General features: G+C 45.3%; 1 pseudogene; it reads right to left on the bottom strand.

Annotated features, from left to right (window-relative positions):
• Window positions 1-18,430: 18,430 nt before the first annotated feature.
• Window positions 18,431-18,637, bottom strand: LOC142268475 (U2 spliceosomal RNA; annotated as a pseudogene).
• Window positions 18,638-20,560: the final 1,923 nt, after the last annotated feature.

Below are 20,560 nucleotides of genomic sequence, written 5' to 3'. Positions count from 1 at the left end.
GGGACTACTTTCTATTTCTAGTGTAGAGCATATATATATATTTATACTATTACATGGGACACATGTACCTTGTATTACCATTATTCGCTGTATATGAACCCCTTTTCTCCGGGCATTATTTGTCTATAGCATTTTTCACGAACCTGAGGCAACTGAGAACCCTTCAGTGAAGGAATTCCACTAACCCTCACAATACCTACCAGGGGCCTCCCTGCAGTAACTCAGGTAGTTGTACCCATTCTCTTTCCGCATTCTATGTGTTCTTCTTCTTTCTTCTTTTTTTTCTTTTTTCTTATTTTTATTTCTATCATGTAGTTCAGGGGTTTATAGATATATGTCCTGCATCTCATATTTCCTTTAGTGGTGCTTCTTACCCATTCTCATATCATTTACCCTAGTATTTCATGATCCTGAGGCGACTGAGAACCCTTTAATAAAGGAATCCTTTTTCACCTGAATTGTCAAGTGATACTTACCAGTGACTATCACGTAATGTTACAGGTAGTTCCATTTTCTTCCTCTTCTTTCTCTCCTTTCTTCTTTGTCACACGGTCCATTGTGTTATAGCCCACGTGTCATGATAACACTTGTACCATCTTTTCATTTAGATTCCACCTACAATTATTTACCGATTCCAGTTCTGGAATAGGCTTTCATCATCTACTCACTAGAATTCTCAAGTTCATAAGGTACTGAGACATATACATGTTCACACCATTATAAAGAACAAAGTATAAACATTGAGGTTTTTCTCACACCCATGTTCCTGTGTTCTTTGATATGATATGTGTTCATTTCCTTCACTATATAGGATTGCAAGTTTTCCATTTGTACCTTAATGGCAATGACGCTATACAATTGAACACATATCATCCTGTTATCCATATAGGTGTGTATTTACCTGCTTGACTATTTTTGGTTGTTTGATCCAGAATGTTTCTCCAGATAGGTCATGTGGAAATTTTCTTTCCTCAGTACAAATGTTTTCACTATGGCTTTGGAAAATTTTTTTGTATGTGCATCATGGTCATTTGACCCATTGTACTCTCAAGTAGCAATATATTGTACTGTTATGTTGTACTATGTACTAATTACGTGTTTATATGGTTTTGTAACCCTTTATGATCTTAGATAACTTTATCCTTGATAAAGACCTAAAAACAAGCTCGAAACGTTGGATGAATTATCCTTTTGCACAAATAAAGAATTTTCAGCATTCTAAGAGTTCTTTTCTTACGTTATTGATCACTATAGTGTGCCAGAGCTATTTCTATTGAATTGACTCTTATTTTTTCTGAGCACCTGCTATATACACAGTGAGCCAGACATATTCAATTTTCATTCAGAAGGCAGAGGGAAGCCTTAGCAGCTGAGCCTATATCTTGGCTTGTGAGCATTAGAACAGGCCGGCGATTACAGGGTAACATGAAAAATGTCCAGCTTGCATTATGACTAGAACATGACAATATCCTTTTAAGTACTAACCTATGATGCGTTCCTAAGCAGTTGATGTTATATGTTCTACATTTCATTTTCTGCATACTTTACAAGTAGTAGAATTTGCTTTGATATAGGCAACTGGATTTTCATTTTTTTTCTGTTTATCAGTAGGACTTCAAAATAACAAAGGTGATCGCCTCCCGTTGCCTGGGAACCGTCCAGGCACAAGAGGGCTATGTGTCACCAGAAGGCGCACACACTCCCTCAAGGCCGGCAGACGTGCAATCCCAGGCACCTTCCAGTACCGACCAAGGTAGCGTCCTCCGAAACTACACTTGATCTTAGCCAAAAGGCCGAGAAGCTATAACCCGAATTGGTTACGGCCTTGAGTGGCACCCTGGCCTATACCGGACACATCTTAGGGAGAGGGAGACAAACCCACGCCTACAGAAGACATTTTGTCACCCAAGCCAAACCCTTGAAAAGGCTGTTTTGCAGAGCAAAAACAAGGAGAATGGTGCTTTTTGCAGCCGCCGCCCACTGCAATGAATCTGAATAACTCCTCCTTTTGGGCACAAGCACCTCCCCTCCCCCTTGCAGTCTTTCCAATTCATGATACAAAAAGACGGACGGACAGGACAGGACAGGACCATCTGCCTGACTTTCCGTCACTGCCACCCTTTGCCATCCTTGCCCGTAGAAAGCCCTTTCATCATCCCCAAACCCTAATCTTTTCCCTTCCCTTCCCAGCTGCGTCTCACTCCCTTTCATTAGGAAGTGAGCGCAGCCTTTTCTCCGTTCTGCACATGCGCGACGTTAAACACAAATGCGCAGGCGTGCGTTCCATTAGCCTCACTGCATTCCACTCCCATACAGGAAGTGGGCACAGCTATTACTACGGTCGCACATAAAAGAACCCACGGCCACCACTGCACATAGCTGACTCCACCACAGGACACCCACTTCTACACCAACGCAGGTAAGACAGGATCGGCACCTCTATGCTCCCGTTACAATCAGGCTCAGTCACCATGTGATAACGCTCTCAACTCTTTAGTTGCAGGCTCCCCTTGCTTCACCTCCACTGGCTGTGCTGCCATTTCCTCTCCCACCTGGAAGGTATACTTTATTCCACTATTTTCCTGTTTCTCTCTTCCCCCTTTTCCCATAACCTACTTTTATCTGCATTTGTGGGGTATCTATATGCTATTTACATCATAGTTTTATTCATTAATATGGAAGGGAAGAGTGCCCATGAGAGTGTTGAACTGCGGAGAGCAAAAGATTAAGCTGCTCCGATTTGCCACCATTGATAAGCTGTTCTCAGTAGATACACATGCTATCCAAACAGCAGCATCCACCATTGCTTCAGCCCACCCATTCAGTGACAGCTCACCAAGTCAGCCAGAGGAGTGGTGTAAGGAATTACACGTAGGCACTGACTCCACACCTTCACATCACAAGAAGGGGGTCTACAGGCTAGTGCAAGAATACGAGCAAGTCTTCAGCAAACATCCGCTAGACTTTTGAAAAATAAAAGGGGTCAAACACTACATCCCCACAAGTGCACACCCACCCATCAAAGAGAGATATAAGCCAAATCTACCTGCACATTACCAGTGTACCAAGGACATGTTGAGCAACATGAAGGAGGCTGGGGTTATCCGTGACAGTTGTAGCCTCTGGGCAGCTCCGTTGGTCCTGTTAAAGAAGAAGGACAGCACCACTCCCCTGTATTGAGGAATAGCTAGCTGCATTGACAACTGCAAATTATTTTTCTACCCTTGATCTCACTAGTCACTATTGGCAAGTGTCCGTTGCTGAGGCAGACCGGGAGAAGACCGCCTTTGCCACCCCGATGGGTCTCTGCGAGTTCAAAAGCATGCCCTTCGAGCTGTGCAATTTGCCAGGAACCTTCCAGAGGCTGATGGAATGCTGCTTGGGACACCGAAACTTTGAAACGGTACTGCTATACCTTTATGATGTTATTGTTTATTCTAACGCAAACAAGATTTTAGGGTGTATAAAAAGGGAGATTAGATCCGATGATCCCAACGTATTGTTACCCCTCTATAAATCACTTGTAAGGCCACATCTGGAATATGGGGTAAAGTCCTGAGCAGGTTGATAACCATTGGTTTGAGCATGGTAGGGTGTAGTACGCATCTTCCTGCATCGGTAAAAGCTGCAGAAGTCCTTGAAGATTTCCGCTTCAAAGGCAGTGCCTTGATCTGTGAGGACTCTCTCTGAGTAGCCATGAGGTCTGCATAAGTGTGCTTGGAAGACCTTCGCTGCAGTATGGGCCATTAGATCTTTGACTTGTACCACAACCATAAATCTCGAGTAGTTGTCTACCATCGTAAGTGCATACGTGAGCTCACCTCGATATTCTGCAACAAAACTCCCTTTTTCGATTTCAGTTTCAGCAAACACTCCTCTTCCTGTAGAAAATATTTATCATTACCTAAGACAGTCATTCTAATGCATGACAATATTAAGGCAATTTAGTTAAAACTTGTTTTAACTCACCTTTAAGGGGATTGATGTATTTCATGGTCAATCCAGGTTTGTCAGTGATGGCACTGACATAATGTATGGCCTCTTTTTCGGGCGTTATCCTTTGCCTTTTCATTGTGAAAATCCAGTTGCCTATATCAAAGCAAATTCTACTACTTGGAAAGTATGCAGAAAATGAAATGTAGAACATATAACATCAACTACTTAGGAACGCATCATAGGTTAGTACTTAAAAGGATATTGTCATGTTCTAGTCATAATGCAAGCTGGACATTTTTCATGTTACCCTGTAATCGCCGGCCTGTTCTAATGCTCACAAGCCAAGATATAGGCTCAGCTGCTAAGGCTTCCCTCTGCCTTCTGAATGAAAATTGAATATGTCTGGCTCACTGTGTATATAGCAGGTGCTCAGAAAAAATAAGAGTCAATTCAATAGAAATAGCTCTGGCACACTATAGTGATCAATAACGTAAGAAAAGAACTCTTAGAATGCTGAAAATTCTTTATTTGTGCAAAAGGATAATTCATCCAACGTTTCGAGCTTGTTTTTAGGTCTTTATCAAGGATAAAGTTATCTAAGATCATAAAGGGTTACAAAACCATATAAACACGTAATTAGTACATAGTACAACATAACAGTACAATATATTGCTACTTGAGAGTACAATGGGTCAAATGACCATGATGCACATACAAAAAAATTTTCCAAAGCCATAGTGAAAACATTTGTACTGAGGAAAGAAAATTTCCACATGACCTATCTGGAGAAACATTCTGGATCAAACAACCAAAAATAGTCAAGCAGGTAAATACACACCTATATGGATAACAGGATGATATGTGTTCAATTGTATAGCGTCATTGCCATTAAGGTACAAATGGAAAACTTGCAATCCTATATAGTGAAGGAAATGAACACATATCATATCAAAGAACACAGGAACATGGGTGTGAGAAAAACCTCAATGTTTATACTTTGTTCTTTATAATGGTGTGAACATGTATATGTCTCAGTACCTTATGAACTTGAGAATTCTAGTGAGTAGATGATGAAAGCCTATTCCAGAACTGGAATCGGTAAATAATTGTAGGTGGAATCTAAATGAAAAGATGGTACAAGTGTTATCATGACACGTGGGCTATAACACAATGGACCGTGTGACAAAGAAGAAAGGAGAGAAAGAAGAGGAAGAAAATGGAACTACCTGTAACATTACGTGATAGTCACTGGTAAGTATCACTTGACAATTCAGGTGAAAAAGGATTCCTTTATTAAAGGGTTCTCAGTCGCCTCAGGATCATGAAATACTAGGGTAAATGATATGAGAATGGGTAAGAAGCACCACTAAAGGAAATATGAGATGCAGGACATATATCTATAAACCCCTGAACTACATGATAGAAATAAAAAGAAGAAAAAAGAAAAAAAAGAAGAAAGAAGAAGAACACATAGAATGCGGAAAGAGAATGGGTACAACTACCTGAGTTACTGTAGGGAGGCCCCTGGTAGGTATTGTGAGGGTTAGTGGAATTCCTTCACTGAAGGGTTCTCAGTTGCCTCAGGTTCGTGAAAAATGCTATAGACAAATAATGCCCGGAGAAAAGGGGTTCATATACAGCGAATAATGGTAATACAAGGTACATGTGTCCCATGTAATAGTATAAATATATATATATTGTACTAAGCTCTACACCAGAAATAGAAAGTAGTCCCTCTGCCTTCTGTCTAGGTGCCCTGAGTTATGTCCTGTAAACTGTCACAGTGACCTAGACACACATGTGTAGTAGGGGAATATCCCTGCTGAGATGCCAGTGCTAGAACACTCGTTTGCTGTGGAGTTGAACGCTATGTGAGCAGTTCTTACCTTCAATGAGCAGAAGTCTCTTTTTTCAGATTTCAATATCTCTGTGGGTATCTGGCAGAAATATGGAATACTCTTTACTGCTAAGACCCTGTACACCACTCCCACTAAAGGGGGCTTTACACGCTGCGACATCGCTAATGCGGAGTCGTTGGGGTCACGGAATTTGTGACGCACATCCAGCCGTATTAGCGATGTTGCTGCGTGTGATACCGATGAGCGATTTTGCATCGTTGCAAAAACGTGCAAAATCGCTCATCGGTGACATGGGTCTCCATTCTCGATTATCGTTACTGCAGCAGTAACGATGTAGTTCGTCGCTCCTGCGGTAGCACACATCGCTCCGTGTGACACCGCAGAAACGAGGAACCTCTCCTTACCTGCCTCCCAGCCGCTATGAGGAAGGAAGGAGGTGGGCGGGATGTTCCGGCCACTCATCTCTGCCCCTCCGCTGCTATTGGGCGGTCGCTCAGTGACGTCGCTGTGACGCCGCACGGACCGCCCCCTTAGAAAGGAGGCGGTTCGCCGGACACAGCGACGTTGCCGGGCAGGTAAGTATGTGTGACGGGTCTGGTCGGTGTTGTGCGGCATGGGCAGCGATTTGCCCGTGTCGCGCAACAGATGGGGGCGGGTACCCACACTAGCGATATCGGGACCGATATCGCAGTGTGTAAAGTAGCCTTTAGTCACATGACCAAGACTGTATCTGTGTCCCTACAACACACTTGAGACAAATGTGTGTGTGAGCCTGCATTGTGGGGTATATATAATATATTATAGAGCTGGGAAGGATCATTCTAAGCAGTGAGCTGTTCCAGTATTTGTAGGAAAATACCCAGTAGAAGCATCAAACACAGCACCAATACCTCCCATCAGTATTCCACCACAGTGCCATGTAACCCATGCCCTACACTCCCATCTACACCAATACTATACAGGCACAAACTAGTATATCTGACTAAAAGCCCCCAAAATATGAAGAACGGCCTATAGTTGAGTGTGGATATAAAATCTATGTGAGCAGAGCTAGAATAGAAATCACTGATCGCATTGAAGTCATTCTGACCATAAATCACCATGATATCAAGGTGAGGAGTTGTGTGTTACTGCTGGGAGGAAAGGGTTAACAGTGGAATATTAAGGTGCATTTCTGTGTGCAGTGTTACTAGTCAATGTAACAATTCAGTATGAGCTGCTCTTGGTGCCGGGGGAGGGAGATGCTCTCCTGAGCAAGATAGATGGGGAATGAACATGATATCTATATAGTGTAAGGCAGGGGGTCTCAAACCAGGTGATCATGTCTGATCAACTGGTTACATTATGTCTGATTACCTTGTCTAACAGTTTTTTCTCCCCTTTCTTTACCTTCCAGGTTCCCATAGTCACGTGAAATATCCCTGTTGCACTTGATTACGGCTCACTATTCACTATAGGATGTCTTATATCTAACATCACACTCTCACTCATCAGCACTCTATAGGTTTGTATAAGGTATGCGCTTACACATCCGGTCCTCCATAGGTATTTCCACTTATGTAACACTATCCCTATGATCACTCATAACTCATACCCTTGTAGTCAATTACAGCCTCCTCTCTCCCCCCTCCCCTTCTCCCTTTCCATCTATAATTTTGCCAGTACAATATTAGTTTACATTAGACACACACTCACATATTCCTTTCCTTAGTGATTTATTGTAATTCACATTCACATACAATTCTCTATGCCTGCCCCATTACTACATTCATACCTACTTGACCCTATCCTGATACCCCTTGTCTCACCTTGTTGGTCCCTACACCTGTTATCATGTCCTTTCCTGTGTCTGTCTTGTCACACAACACATTTTAGCATATAACTTGTGCTCCTTATTACCTGTCCTGCCTATTAGAATTATGTCCATTATGTCCATGCATGGCCCAATGAATCAAGTCTGTACTTCATATTCATGGTTTAAGCCTTTGGGTTCCAATGTGCCCAGAGTATATATCCAGAAAGATTCCCTTTCTTTGAGCTTCCTAATTCTATTGCCTCCTCTGCGTATGGCTTGGACATGTTCGATGACTTGGAATCTTAATTGGATCACTGTGTGATTATGCGTCACAAAATGGTGTGGGACTGGTAATAGAATCTGCTTACAATGTATTGTTGACTTGTGTTTAGCTCAAAGAAAGAGAATCTTTCTGGATATGTACTCTGGGCACATTAGAACCCAAGGGCTTAAACCGTGAATATGAAGTAAAGACTTGATTCATTGGGCCGTGCACCATGTCACCAAGTGTCCAATTGCATTGTCCAATGGTTATGCGTTTTCATTGGATGGATAATCGAAGCCATGTTTTTTTCCTTTCTGTTGGGTTTGTTGTGTGAGTAGCCTATAGGATTAAGTTGGTTACCGCAGGCAGTGGATTTAACTTCCTGTCTTTGGTCCAGTGGTAGATGGATTGTCTGGTCTATGAGCTGTTATTGGTTTGAATGCAGGTGAATGCCCATGGGCTGCTTATGACTGTGTAAAATAGTATTGATTCATGATGGATTTCAGACTACATGTAGATATCTTCAGTCTTTCTATCCACATCATTTAAATGAACATTATCCATGCAGCTTGAAATCCATCCAATAAGAGAAGCAACCTTGTACAACCAATCTGATAAGGGCACAGTATATCCTAAGGGAAGGTTATGGCGGATGCAGGAAGATGCGCACTACACCCTACCATGCTCAAACCAATGGTTATCAACCTGCTCAGGACTTTACCCCATATTCCAGATGTGGCCTTACAAGTGATTTATAGAGGGTTAACAATACGTTGGGATCACCGGATCTAATCTCCCTTTTTATACACCCTAAAATCTTGTTTGCTTTAGAATAAACAATAACATCATAAAGGTATAAGATGACGCCATTATTAGCGTCACCATACCGCTACTCTGCCTTCTAAAACGGTCTCTGCTCAAAACCAAACATGATGCATTGCAGGCGGAGCGCGATGAGTTGCAGCAAGAAACAGTAGTGGGTGTGGGTGATAACACACAGCCCAGCCTCGTCTCATCACAACGTGCAGTGGAGGACTATGACGAGGAGGAGGATGAAGACATGGAGCAAATCTCCGGCCAAATTGAGGATATGACATGCACACCAGTCATATCCTCGGTTCAGCGTGGCTGGCCAGAGGACAGGGTAGATGAGGAGGAGGAGGAGGAGGAGGAGGACAGCATGTTCAGTCAACGTGTTGGTCAGGCTACTGAAGTCCTGGCTGTTAAGAGTCTGGCGCACATGGCTGACTTTATGGTAAGCTGCCTGTCTCGTGACCCTCGCTTTAAGAACATCTTGGCCGACAATCATTACTGGTTGGTAACACTGTTAGACCCACGCTACAAGGAGAACTTTATGTCTCTTATTCCCGAGGCGGAGAGGTCAACCAAAATGCAGCAGTTCCGGAAGGCCATAGTCACGGAAGTAGGCAAAGCATTCCCCTCACAAAACGCTAGCGGCATAGGTCAGGAATCAGTGGACAACCAAGGCGTACAGCCGAGAGAGGCACAAGTCCAATCCGCCAGAGGTAGGGGAACAGTCTTTAAGATGTGGGACAGTTTTCTCAGCCCCTCACGTACCACAGCCCCTGAGGTGCGGGGTAGTGCCACAAGAAATCCTAAGTTTGCCCAGATGCTCAAGGAGTACCTTGCAGATCGAACAACTGTACTCCGACATTCCTCTGTGCCTTACAATTATTGGGTATCCAAGGTGGACACGTGGCATGAATTGGCTCTCTACGCCTTGGAAGTCCTGGCCTGCCCTGCCGCTAGCGTTTTGTCAGAGCGTGTTTTTAGTGCCGCAGGTGGAATCATTACAGATAAACGCACCCGCCTGTCAACTGAAAATGCTGACAGGCTGACTCTGATCAAGATGAACAAGGGTTGGATTGGGCCAGACTTCACCACACCACCAGCAAATGAGAGCGGAATTTAAAGTTTGTAACGGGAATTTGCCATGTACCTCCAGTCACCCATGGGTACACACTTCTGGACTTTGGATAATCGCTGGACTGCTCCTCCTTCTCCTCATGCGCCACCATGATGACCGTTACAAGAGTTAGGCCTTTGTTTCAGGTATACCCCCAGTGGTAAATTTTTTCGCCCATTCTTTGCAGAATGGACATTACAACGACAGGAGACCCGCTCCTTTGCAATGGGAACAATGTTTTGAGGCCCTCATGCACGTCTCTATGCAGGGACAACGTGGAGCCTCCCAATTTTTGGCTGCCCTGCCAAAGGGCTATACTATAATACACCCACTTCCTGACAATGGACACTTAATGTTTTGAGGCCCTCATGCACGTCTCTATCCAGGGACAACGTGGAGCCTCCCAATTTTTGGCTGCCCTGCCAAAGGGCTATACTACAAAAGACCCACTTCCTGACAATGGACACTTAATGTTTTGAGGCCCTCATGCACGTCTCTATCCAGGGACAACGTGGAGCCTCCCAATTTTTGGCTGCCCTGCCTAAGGGCTATACTATAATACACCCACTTCCTGACAATGGACACTTAATGTTTTGAGGCCCTCATGCACGTCTCTATCCAGGGACAACGTGGAGCCTCCCAATTTTTGGCTGCCCTGCCAAAGGGCTATACTACAAAAGACCCACTTCCTGACAATGGACACTTAATGTTTTGAGGCCCTCATGCACGTCTCTATCCAGGGACAACGTGGAGCCTCCCAATTTTTGGCTGCCCTGCCTAAGGGCTATACTATAATACACCCACTTCCTGACAATGGACACTTAATGTTTTGAGGCCCTCATGCACGTCTCTATCCAGGGACAACGTGGAGCCTCCCAATTTTTGGCTGCCCTGCCAAAGGGCTATACTATAATACACCCACTTCCTGACAATGGACACTTAATGTTTTGAGGCCCTCATGCACGTCTCTATCCAGGGACAACGTGGAGCCTCCCAATTTTTGGCTGCCCTGCCAAAGGGCTATACTACAAAAGACCCACTTCCTTCCAATGGGCACTTCAGGTTTACAGGCCCTCATGCACGTCTCTATCCAGGGACAACGTGGAGCCTCCCAATTTTTGGCTGCCCTGCCTAAGGGCTATACTATAATACACCCACTTCCTGACAATGGACACTTAATGTTTTGAGGCCCTCATGCATGTCTCTATCCAGGGACAACGTGGAGCCTCCCAATTTTTGGCTGCCCTGCCAAAGGGCTATACTACAAAAGACCCACTTCCTTCCAATGGGCACTTCAGGTTTACAGGCCCTCATGCACGTCTCTATCCAGGGACAACGTGGAGCCTCCCAATTTTTGGCTGCCCTGCCAAAGGGCTATACTACAAAAGACCCACTTCCTTCCAATGGGCACTTCAGGTTTACAGGCCCTCATGCACGTCTCTATCCAGGGACAACGTGGAGCCTCCCAATTTTTGGCTGCCCTGCCTAAGGGCTATACTATAATACACCCACTTCCTGACACTGGACACTTAATGTTTTGAGGCCCTCATGCACGTCTCTATCCAGGGACAACGTGGAGCCTCCCAATTTTTGGCTGCCCTGCCTAAGGGCTATACTACAATAGACCCACTTCCTTACAATGGGCACTTCAGGTTTACAGGCCATCATGCACGTCTGTATGCAGGGGCATTGGTGAACCTCACAATTTTGGACTGCCCTGGCAAAGGAAAATACTACAAAGACTCAGTTCCTCAAAATGGGCACATTAGACTCAGAGGCCTTTATGTACGTCTCTTCTCAGGGACATCGGAGTGCCACACAATGTTTTACGTAAAATCTTTCATGTATTGATCTCAAAAAGTAACATACATTAGCTCTATCTCACTATTGGGTATGTGCCCTTAACATTTCCGCTATGAAAAATCATTTTGGTGTCATTTTGGAAGGTTTTCTGGTGAGTCCGTAAAAATGGCGTAAAACGTGGACAAAATTATTCACAGCTGTGACTTTTGAGTGATAAATGCTTCAAGGGGTCTTCCCCATGCTGTTGCCATGTCATTTGAGCACTCTTCGGAGACTTTTGTGCCATTTTTAGGGTTTCTACATGCTGCCGGTGGTCATTTCACAAAAATACTCGGGTCTCCCATAGGATAACATTGGGCTCGGTGCTCGGGCCGAGTACACGAGTATCTTGGGAGGCTCGGCCCGAGCTTCGAGCACCCGAGCTTTTTAGTACTCGCTCATCACTACTAATAAACCTAAAAAATAAAAATAAATTGAATAAAAATCATGAATGTTGTGTTATAACAGGAAATTCGGTGTAAGAATGAATATCCGGGATGAGAGTTCAGCGAATGAGTTATAGAAATTGTTACAAAAAGGAGTGTGTACGGTTTATGCGTAAATTTTCAGAATGCGTACATGAAAATTATATGTATGTGAGAATGTCCCCCATGCTTTGTAAAAAGTTATTTATGAAAATGTAAATAAAATATATAAAAATGCCTAATTATTTATAATTTATGAGAAAGATATATATGTATGGAAGAATGTTATAAGGTGTCCAAGAACCATAAAGAAAAAGGGTGCATATATAATGTTAGAGGTCTAGAGTTCCACCAGGCTATATCACCCCTAAAGAAATAGAAAGAAGACCTTACTACCTGTGTACCCCAAAAAAAGCTATATTTCTTAGCCAGGATTATGGTGGAGATATGCACAAGTGAAATAAGAATATAAAGTAATACAATAAGATTATAAAACCAATATGTGTGCATTCATGCACCACCCGGTACGCTACCCTTGCCAAATTGTTCACTCTAGATCCCCACACGATCCATGAAGCCGTTCCCCCGGTCACACCGCCTGCTGCCGGTTCCCACTCATCCCTGGGGGAGTTAGGCGAGTGGTATCGAGAGCTACATGTCGGCACTGATGATACCCCCATACACCACAAGGAAGGGGTATACCGGGTGGTACAGGAGTATGAGCGGGTTTTTAGCAAGCACCCTCTAGATTTTGGGCAGATTAAAGGGGTTCAACACCACATCCCTACCGGTACACACTCCCCTATTAAAGAGAGATACAGGCCTATTCCCCCTGCGCACTACCAATGCGCCAAAGACATGTTGAGGAACATGAAGGAGGCAGAGGTTATTAGGGACAGCTGTAGTCCCTGGGCCGCTCCGTTGGTGCTGGTTAAGAAGAAGGATGGCACCATGCGGATGTGAGTGGATTACCGGAAGATTAACCAGATAACGCATAAGGATGCTTACCCTCTGCCCCGCATCAAAGAGTCCCTGGCCTCGCTGAGAACCGCTAACTACTTCTCCACCCTTGACCTCACCAGCGGGTACTGGCAGGTGGCCGTGGCACCGGAGGACCGAGAGAAGACTGCCTATGGGACCGTTTTGCTGTACTTGGATGATGTGATTGTGTACTCACAGACGTATGAAGCCCACCTGGAGCACCTAGCCGAGGTGTTCGCGTCCCTTGCCAAGTATGGGATGAAGTTGAAGCCCTCAAAGTGTCATCTGCTGAAACCCAGAGTGCAGTACCTAGGACATGTGGTTGGTGCGGAAGGTGTCGCCCCCAACCCCGGCCATTCACTGAGAAGGTGCACGTCTACCAACAACGGGTGAACCTGGATCCGCTGCCCCGACAGGACTGGCAGGAAGCTCAGGACCAGGCACCTGCTGTCCGCCTGGTCAAGACTCTAGTGGAACAGGGTTCTGCTGGGATAGACCCTGCTGCCCCTGCCGAAGCCCAACGTCTGTGGCAAGAACGGACCCGGCTATACCTACACCAGGGGAAGTTGTATCGCGAGCTGATTAATCCAAAGACTCACGAGAAGATCCGCCAGCTGGTGATTCCCCAGGCTAAAGTGCCCACCGTCCTGCAAGCATACCATGATGGTGCAGTGCACTTCGGGTGGAAGAAGCTAGAGATGTTGTTAAGAGAGCGGTTCTATTGGAGTGGAATGCGGGAATCTGTGGAGGCCTGGTGCCGAGAATGTGGCCCTTGCGCATTGAGAAGGAAGGACGAGGCCAGCCAGAAGGCACCCCTACACCCGATCATTACACACCAACCGCTGGAGCTGGTTGCCCTTGACCATGTAAAGCTCACCCCCAGCCGAAGTGGGTACACCTACGCTCTGACCATCGTAGACCACTACTCGAGGTTCCTGGTGGTTGTCCCAGTTAAGGACTTAACCGGCCGCACCGCTGCTAAGGCTTTCCAGGCTTATTTCTGTTGACCGCATTGGTACCCGGAGAGGGTGCTTACCGACCAGGGTCCGGCCTTTGAAGCAGAGGTATTCCAGGAATTCTGCCAGTTGTACGGCTGCAAGAAAATCCGGACCACGCCTTACCACGCCCAAACCAATGGCATTTGTGAAAAGATGAACCACTTGGTCCTGGGCCTCCTCAAGACGTTACCACTGGAAGAGCGGAACCTGTGGCTGGAGAAGCTACCTGACCTGGTCGATATGTACAACAACATCCCTTCCAGCTCTACGAAATGCACTCCAGCATACCTGATGAGAGCTCGTCCCGGCCGGCAACCAGTGGATCTGGAAATGGGCTTGGAAGCTTCAGAAGCACTCCTGTCGACAGCTGAATGGGACACTCGGCGGAGGACACAGTACCGACAGGTCCAGGAGTATGTTGAAAAGAACTTGTGCCGGAGTCGGGGACAACAGGAGCAGTGCTTCAACAAGAAGGCGCCTGCCGGTTCCTTCCAACCTGGGGATGTAGTGCTGAAACGGAAAAGAAGGGCCCACAAGCTGGATGATCAATGGGAAAAAACCCCGTATGTAGTCCAGCCCACAGGATGGGAGAATGGGAAGGCCTACCAGATCAGCCGTGACCAGGGGGGGACTTTGGCCACGGTTTCCCGAGACCACCTGAAGAAGTGCCCACCAGCATTGAGAGTAGCGGATGAGGCTCCAGTTCCCAGTCCAGTGGAGAAGGAAAAAGAGGTAATCCACACCATGATGGGTGATTTTCCAGCAGACTGGCCTACACAGAACGGTGCGGTGATCCTTCCAGTGATACTGTTCCCACAACCCGTGGATGAAGAAATGATGGAAACGGTTAACCGCGAGCCAGTGCCCAGGGATGTACCTGTACCCAGCTCCCCTACGCCTCCGCCTGCCCCACATGATAGCAGGGAGGAGGAACTGACTGTTCCCTCTGCCCCACTGCCTGTCACCACTGACACCGGACCCCGAAGGTCCACTCGCTCCAACCTAGGTAGACCCCCACTTAGGTACAGGGAAACTACTCTTTAAAAGGGGGGGGCTTTATGTGTTGAGTGTACCAGTTTGAAAGTTTTAAATGATAAGTAAAGATGATCAACCTCTATAAATCACTTGTAAGGCTACATCTGGAATATGGGAACCAGTTTTGGGCTCCACATTTTAAAAAGGACATTCAGAAGTTAGAGTCAGTTCAAAGGTGGGCAACTAGACTACTACAAGGAATGGAAGGCCTCCCATATGATGACAAGTTGAAAAAGTTATTAAGTGATTATTGGCTGCAATGGGGCTTTCTGGCTGGTGCCAGCCTCTCTTCTTAGCACACAGGAACCACAATCCCTACACCATGCTTCAATGGATTCTCTCATCCCAGCCCAGTAAAACTACATATTTTACACAGTCATAAGCAGCCCATGGGCATTCACCTGCATTCAAACCAATAACAGCTCATAGACCAGACAATCCATCTACCACTGGACCAAAGACAGGAAGTTAAATCCACTGCCTGCGGTAACCAACTTAATCCTATAGGCTACTCACACAACAAACCCAACAGAAAGGAAAAAAACATGGCTTCGATTATCCATCCAATGAAAACGCATAACCATTGTGAGCCATTGGACAATGCAATTGGACACATGGTGACATGGTGCACGGCCCAATGAATCAAGTCTTTACTTCATATTCACGGTTTAAGCCCTTGGGTTCTAATGTGCCCAGAGTACATATCCAGAAAGATTCTCTTTCTTTGAGCTAAACACAAGTCAACAATACATTGTAAGCAGATTCTATTACCAGTCCCACACCATTTTGTGACGCATAATCACACAGTGATCCAATTAAGATTCCAAGTCATCGAACATGTCCAAGCCATACGCAGAGGAGGCAATAGAATTAGGAAGCTCAAAGAAAGGGAATCTTTCTGGATATATACTCTGGGCACATTGGAACCCAAAGGCTTAAACCATGAATATGAAGTACAGACTTGATTCATTGGGCCATGCATGGACATAATGGACATAATTCTAATAGGCAGGACAGGTAATAAGGAGCACAAGGGATATGCTAAAATGTGTTGTGTGACAAGACAGACACAGGAAAGGAGATGATAACAGGTGTAGGGACCAACAAGGTGAGACAAGGGGTATCAGGATAGGGTCAAGTAGGTATGAATGTAGTAATGGGGCAGGCATAGAGAATTGTATGCGAATGTGAATTACAATAAGTCACTAAGGAAAGGAATATGTGAGTGTGTGCCTAATGTAAACTAATATTGTACTGGCAAAATTATAGATGGAAAGGGAGAAGGGGAGAGGGGAGAGAGGAGGCTGTAATTGACTACAAGGGTATGAGTTATGAGTGATCATAGGGATAGTGCTACATAAGTGGAAATACCTATGGAGGACCGGATGTGTAAGCGCATACCTTATACAAACCTATAGAGTGCTGATGGGTGAGAGTGTGATGTTAGATATAAGACATCCTATAGTGAATAGTGAGCCGTAATCAAGTGCAACAGGGATATTTCACGTGACTATGGGAACCTGGAAGGTAAAGAAAGGGGAGAAAAAACTGTTAGACAAGGTAATCAGACAAACATGACAAATAAAAAACAAGGAAGAATGGAACTCCATACATACTGGAACCATATATAGTGTGAACACGAAAAAGAACCGGGCGTTAGAAAAAATGTGCACGGCCCAATGAATCAAGTCGGTTCTTCATATTCATGGTTTAAGCCCTTGGGTTCCAACGTGCCCAGAGTATATATCCAGAAAGATTCCCTTTCTTTGAGCTTCCTAATTCTATCGCCTCCTCTGCGTATGGCTGGGACATGTTCGATGACTTGGAATCTTAATTGGGCCACTGTGCGATTATGCGTCACAAAATGGTGTGGGACTGGTAATAGAATCTGCTTACAACGTATTGTTGACTTGTGCTTAGCACAAAGAAAGGGAATCTTTCTGGATATGTACTCTGGACACATTAGAACCCAAGGGCTTAAACCGTGAATATGAAGTACAGACTTGATTCATTGGGCCGTGCACCATGTCACCATGTGTGCAATTGCATTGTCCAATGGCTCACAATGGTTATGCGTTTTCATTGGATGGATAATCGAAGCCATGTTTTTTTCCTTTCTCTTGGGTTTGTTGTGTGAGTAGACTATAGGATTAAGTTAGTTACCGCAGGCAGTGGATTTAGCTTCCTGTCTTTGGTCCAGTGGTAGATTGATTGTTTGGTCTATGAGCTGTTATGGGTTTTAATCCAGGTGAATGCCCATGGGCTGCTTATAACTGTGTGAAATATGTAGTTTTACTGGGCTGGGATGAGAGAATCCATCGAAGCATGGTGTAGGGATTGTGGTTCCTGTGTGCTAAGAAGAAAGGCTGGCACCAGCCAGAAAGCCCCATTACAGCCAATAATCAACCGCTAGCCGCTGGAACTCGTTGCTCTAGATCATGTCAAACTCACACCAAGCAGGAATAGATACATTAGCCCACCATCCCACCCAAAGAGCAACTTCTGCTGCGCAGCTGGCTTTCTAGGCAGCAGCGCTATCGTGATGTCAGCGGGGGACATTGTGACAAGCCAGTGTTCCGTCACTTCATGTTGTGCACTGTTCAAACGGAAAATACATCAACAGGCAGACTACAGAAAAGCTTACTAACAAAGGTTAGAGAGGGGCTTTCTCAGAGGGCTTTTTACAGTTTGTCTATTCCCAATTAGCCGTTTAAGTATGCTTAATGAAAGTACTAATTCTTTCATAGGCCGCCCATTCTTAGTATTTGACGTTCCTTATATTGCGGTATCAGGCTTCGCAGCAGGTTGCAAAACATTCATCACCCATGACTGTCCCCAATTGGGCTCAGAAGCTAAATGTCTATCATGACCTCTCTTTTTGAAAGTCCAAGAGCAAGCAAACTCTTCCTCCAGGAGAGGGAGCCAACAGATCACTAAAAACATCATCATTGCTCAAAGAAAACACCGAAAAACAATGGAAGCTTTAATTGGAGTGGAATCTGATAGACAGCACCTGATGCCAAGTCTGCATCTTCTAACACCTGCAGTCACTGCAGCAGCTGAATCCAATGTGTCCAAAAGGGATCTATTCTATTCAATTGCAAATGATCTAGATAAGACTGAGAATAAGATACTGCACGGGACATAGCAGAGTTGGTCAAGTTGAGTGGAGATGAGTTTGCTATTTGGCACAGCTTTTGCATCAATAAAGCAAGTAAAAGGTGTGAAAGATAAAAAAAAGGGTGAAAGTGTGAAAAGTGAATTGGCCAAATTGAGGTGCATATAAAGTTTTTGCTTTCTTTCAATTCACTAATGGGGCTCATTTGAATCAGGTGAATTGAGTTCTGCTTTTGGAAACTGGGTTAAGAAGGGGTGCACCGGTCCTGGAGGTACTGCAATACCAGGTCAATGCGTGGAGTGGACAGAGCAAGATTTTTTCCATCTCCTTGTTCTAAAAATCCATTTAATATATGGTCCCCAGAGAGGGGACGTATCAGATATTAAACTGATAAGAACAGATTTAATTTTTTTTTTTTTCTGTTTATCAGTAGGACTTCAAAATAACAAAGGTGATCGCCTCCCGTTGCCTGGGAACCGTCCAGGCACAAGAGGGCTATGTGTCACCAGAAGGCGCACACACTTCCTCAAGGCCGGCAGACGTGCAATCCCAGGCACCTTCCAGTACCGACCAAGGTAGCGTCCTCCGAAACTACACTTGATCTTAGCCAAAAGGCCGAGAAGCTATAACCCGAATTGGTTACGGCCTTGAGTGGCACCCTGGCCTATACCGGACACATCTTAGGGAGAGGGAGACAAACCCACGCCTACAGAAGACATTTTGTCACCCAAGCCAACCCTTGAAAAGGCTGTTTTGCAGAGCAAAAACAAGAAGAATGATGCTTTTTGCAGCCGCCGCCCACTGCAATTAATCTGAATAACTCCTCCTCCTCCAAGCACCTCCCCTCCCCCTTGCAGTCTTTCCAATTCATGATACAAAAAGACGGACGGACAGGACAGGACAGGACAGGCTGCCTGACTTTCCGTCACTGCCACCCTTTGCCATCCTTGCCCGTAGAAAGCCCTTTCATCATCCCCAAACCCTAATCTTTTCCCTTCCCTTCCCAGCTGCGTCTCACTCCCTTTCATTAGGAAGTGAGCGCAGCCTTTTCTCCGTTCTGCACATGCGCGACGTTAAACACAAATGCGCAGGCGTGCGTTCCATTAGCCTCACTGCATTCCACTCCCATACAGGAAGTGGGCGCAGCTATTACTACGGTCGCACATAAAAGAACCCACGGCCACCACTGCACACAGCTGACTCCACCACAGGACACCCACTTCTACACCAACGCAGGTAAGACAGGATCGGCACCTCTATGCTCCCGTTACAATCAGGCTCAGTCACCATGTGATAACGCTCTCAACTCTTTAGTTGCAGGCTCCCCTTGCTTCACCTCCACTGGCTGTGCTGCCATTTCCTCTCCCACCTGGAAGGTATACTTTATTCCACTATTTTCCTGTTTCTCTCTTCCCCCTTTTCCCATAACCTACTTTTATCTGCATTTGTGGGGTATCTATATGCTATTTACATCATAGTTTTATTCATTAATATGGAAGGGAAGAGTGCCCATGAGAGTGTTGAACTGCGGAGAGCAAGAGATTAAGCTGCTCCGATTTGCCAGATACACATGCTATCCAAACAGCAGCATCCACCATTGCTTCAGCCCACCCATTCAGTGACAGCTCACCAAGTCAGCCAGAGGAGTGGTGTAAGGAATTACACGTAGGCACTGACTCCACACCTTCACATCACAAGAAGGGGGTCTACAGGCTAGTGCAAGAATACGAGCAAGTCTTCAGCAAACATCCGCTAGACTTTTGAAGAATAAAAGGGGTCAAACACTACATCCCCACAAGTGCACACCCACCCATCAAAGAGAGATATAAGCCAAAACTACCTGCACATTACCAGTGTACCAAGGACATGTTGAGCAACATGAAGGAGGCTGGGGTTATCCGTGACAGTTGTAGCCTCTGGGCAGCTCCGTTGGTCCTGTTAAAGAAGAAGGACAGCACCACTCCCCTGTATTGAGGAATAGCTAGCTGCATTGAGAACTGCAAATTATTTTTCTACCCTTGATCTCACTAGTCGCTATTGGCAAGTGTCCGTTGCTGAGGCAGACCGGGAGAAGACCGCCTTTGCCACCCCGATGGGTCTCTGCGAGTTCAAAAGCATGCCCTTCGAGCTGTGCAATTTGCCAGGAACCTTCCAGAGGCTGATGGAATGCTGCTTGGGACACCGAAACTTTGAAACGGTACTGCTATACCTTTATGATGTTATTGTTTATTCTAAAGCAAACAAGATTTTAGGGTGTATAAAAAGGGAGATTAGATCCGGTGATCCCAACGTATTGTTAACCCTCTATAAATCACTTGTAAGGCCACATCTGGAATATGGGGTAAAGTCCTGAGCAGGTTGATAACCATTGGTTTGAGC

The sequence above is a fragment of the Anomaloglossus baeobatrachus genome, unplaced genomic scaffold (genome assembly GCF_048569485.1).
Source record: "Anomaloglossus baeobatrachus isolate aAnoBae1 unplaced genomic scaffold, aAnoBae1.hap1 Scaffold_3021, whole genome shotgun sequence".
Taxonomy (NCBI): domain Eukaryota; kingdom Metazoa; phylum Chordata; class Amphibia; order Anura; family Aromobatidae; genus Anomaloglossus; species Anomaloglossus baeobatrachus.
The sequence above is the reverse complement of the archived record's forward strand: the minus strand, read 5'-3'. Positions and strand labels throughout refer to the sequence as shown.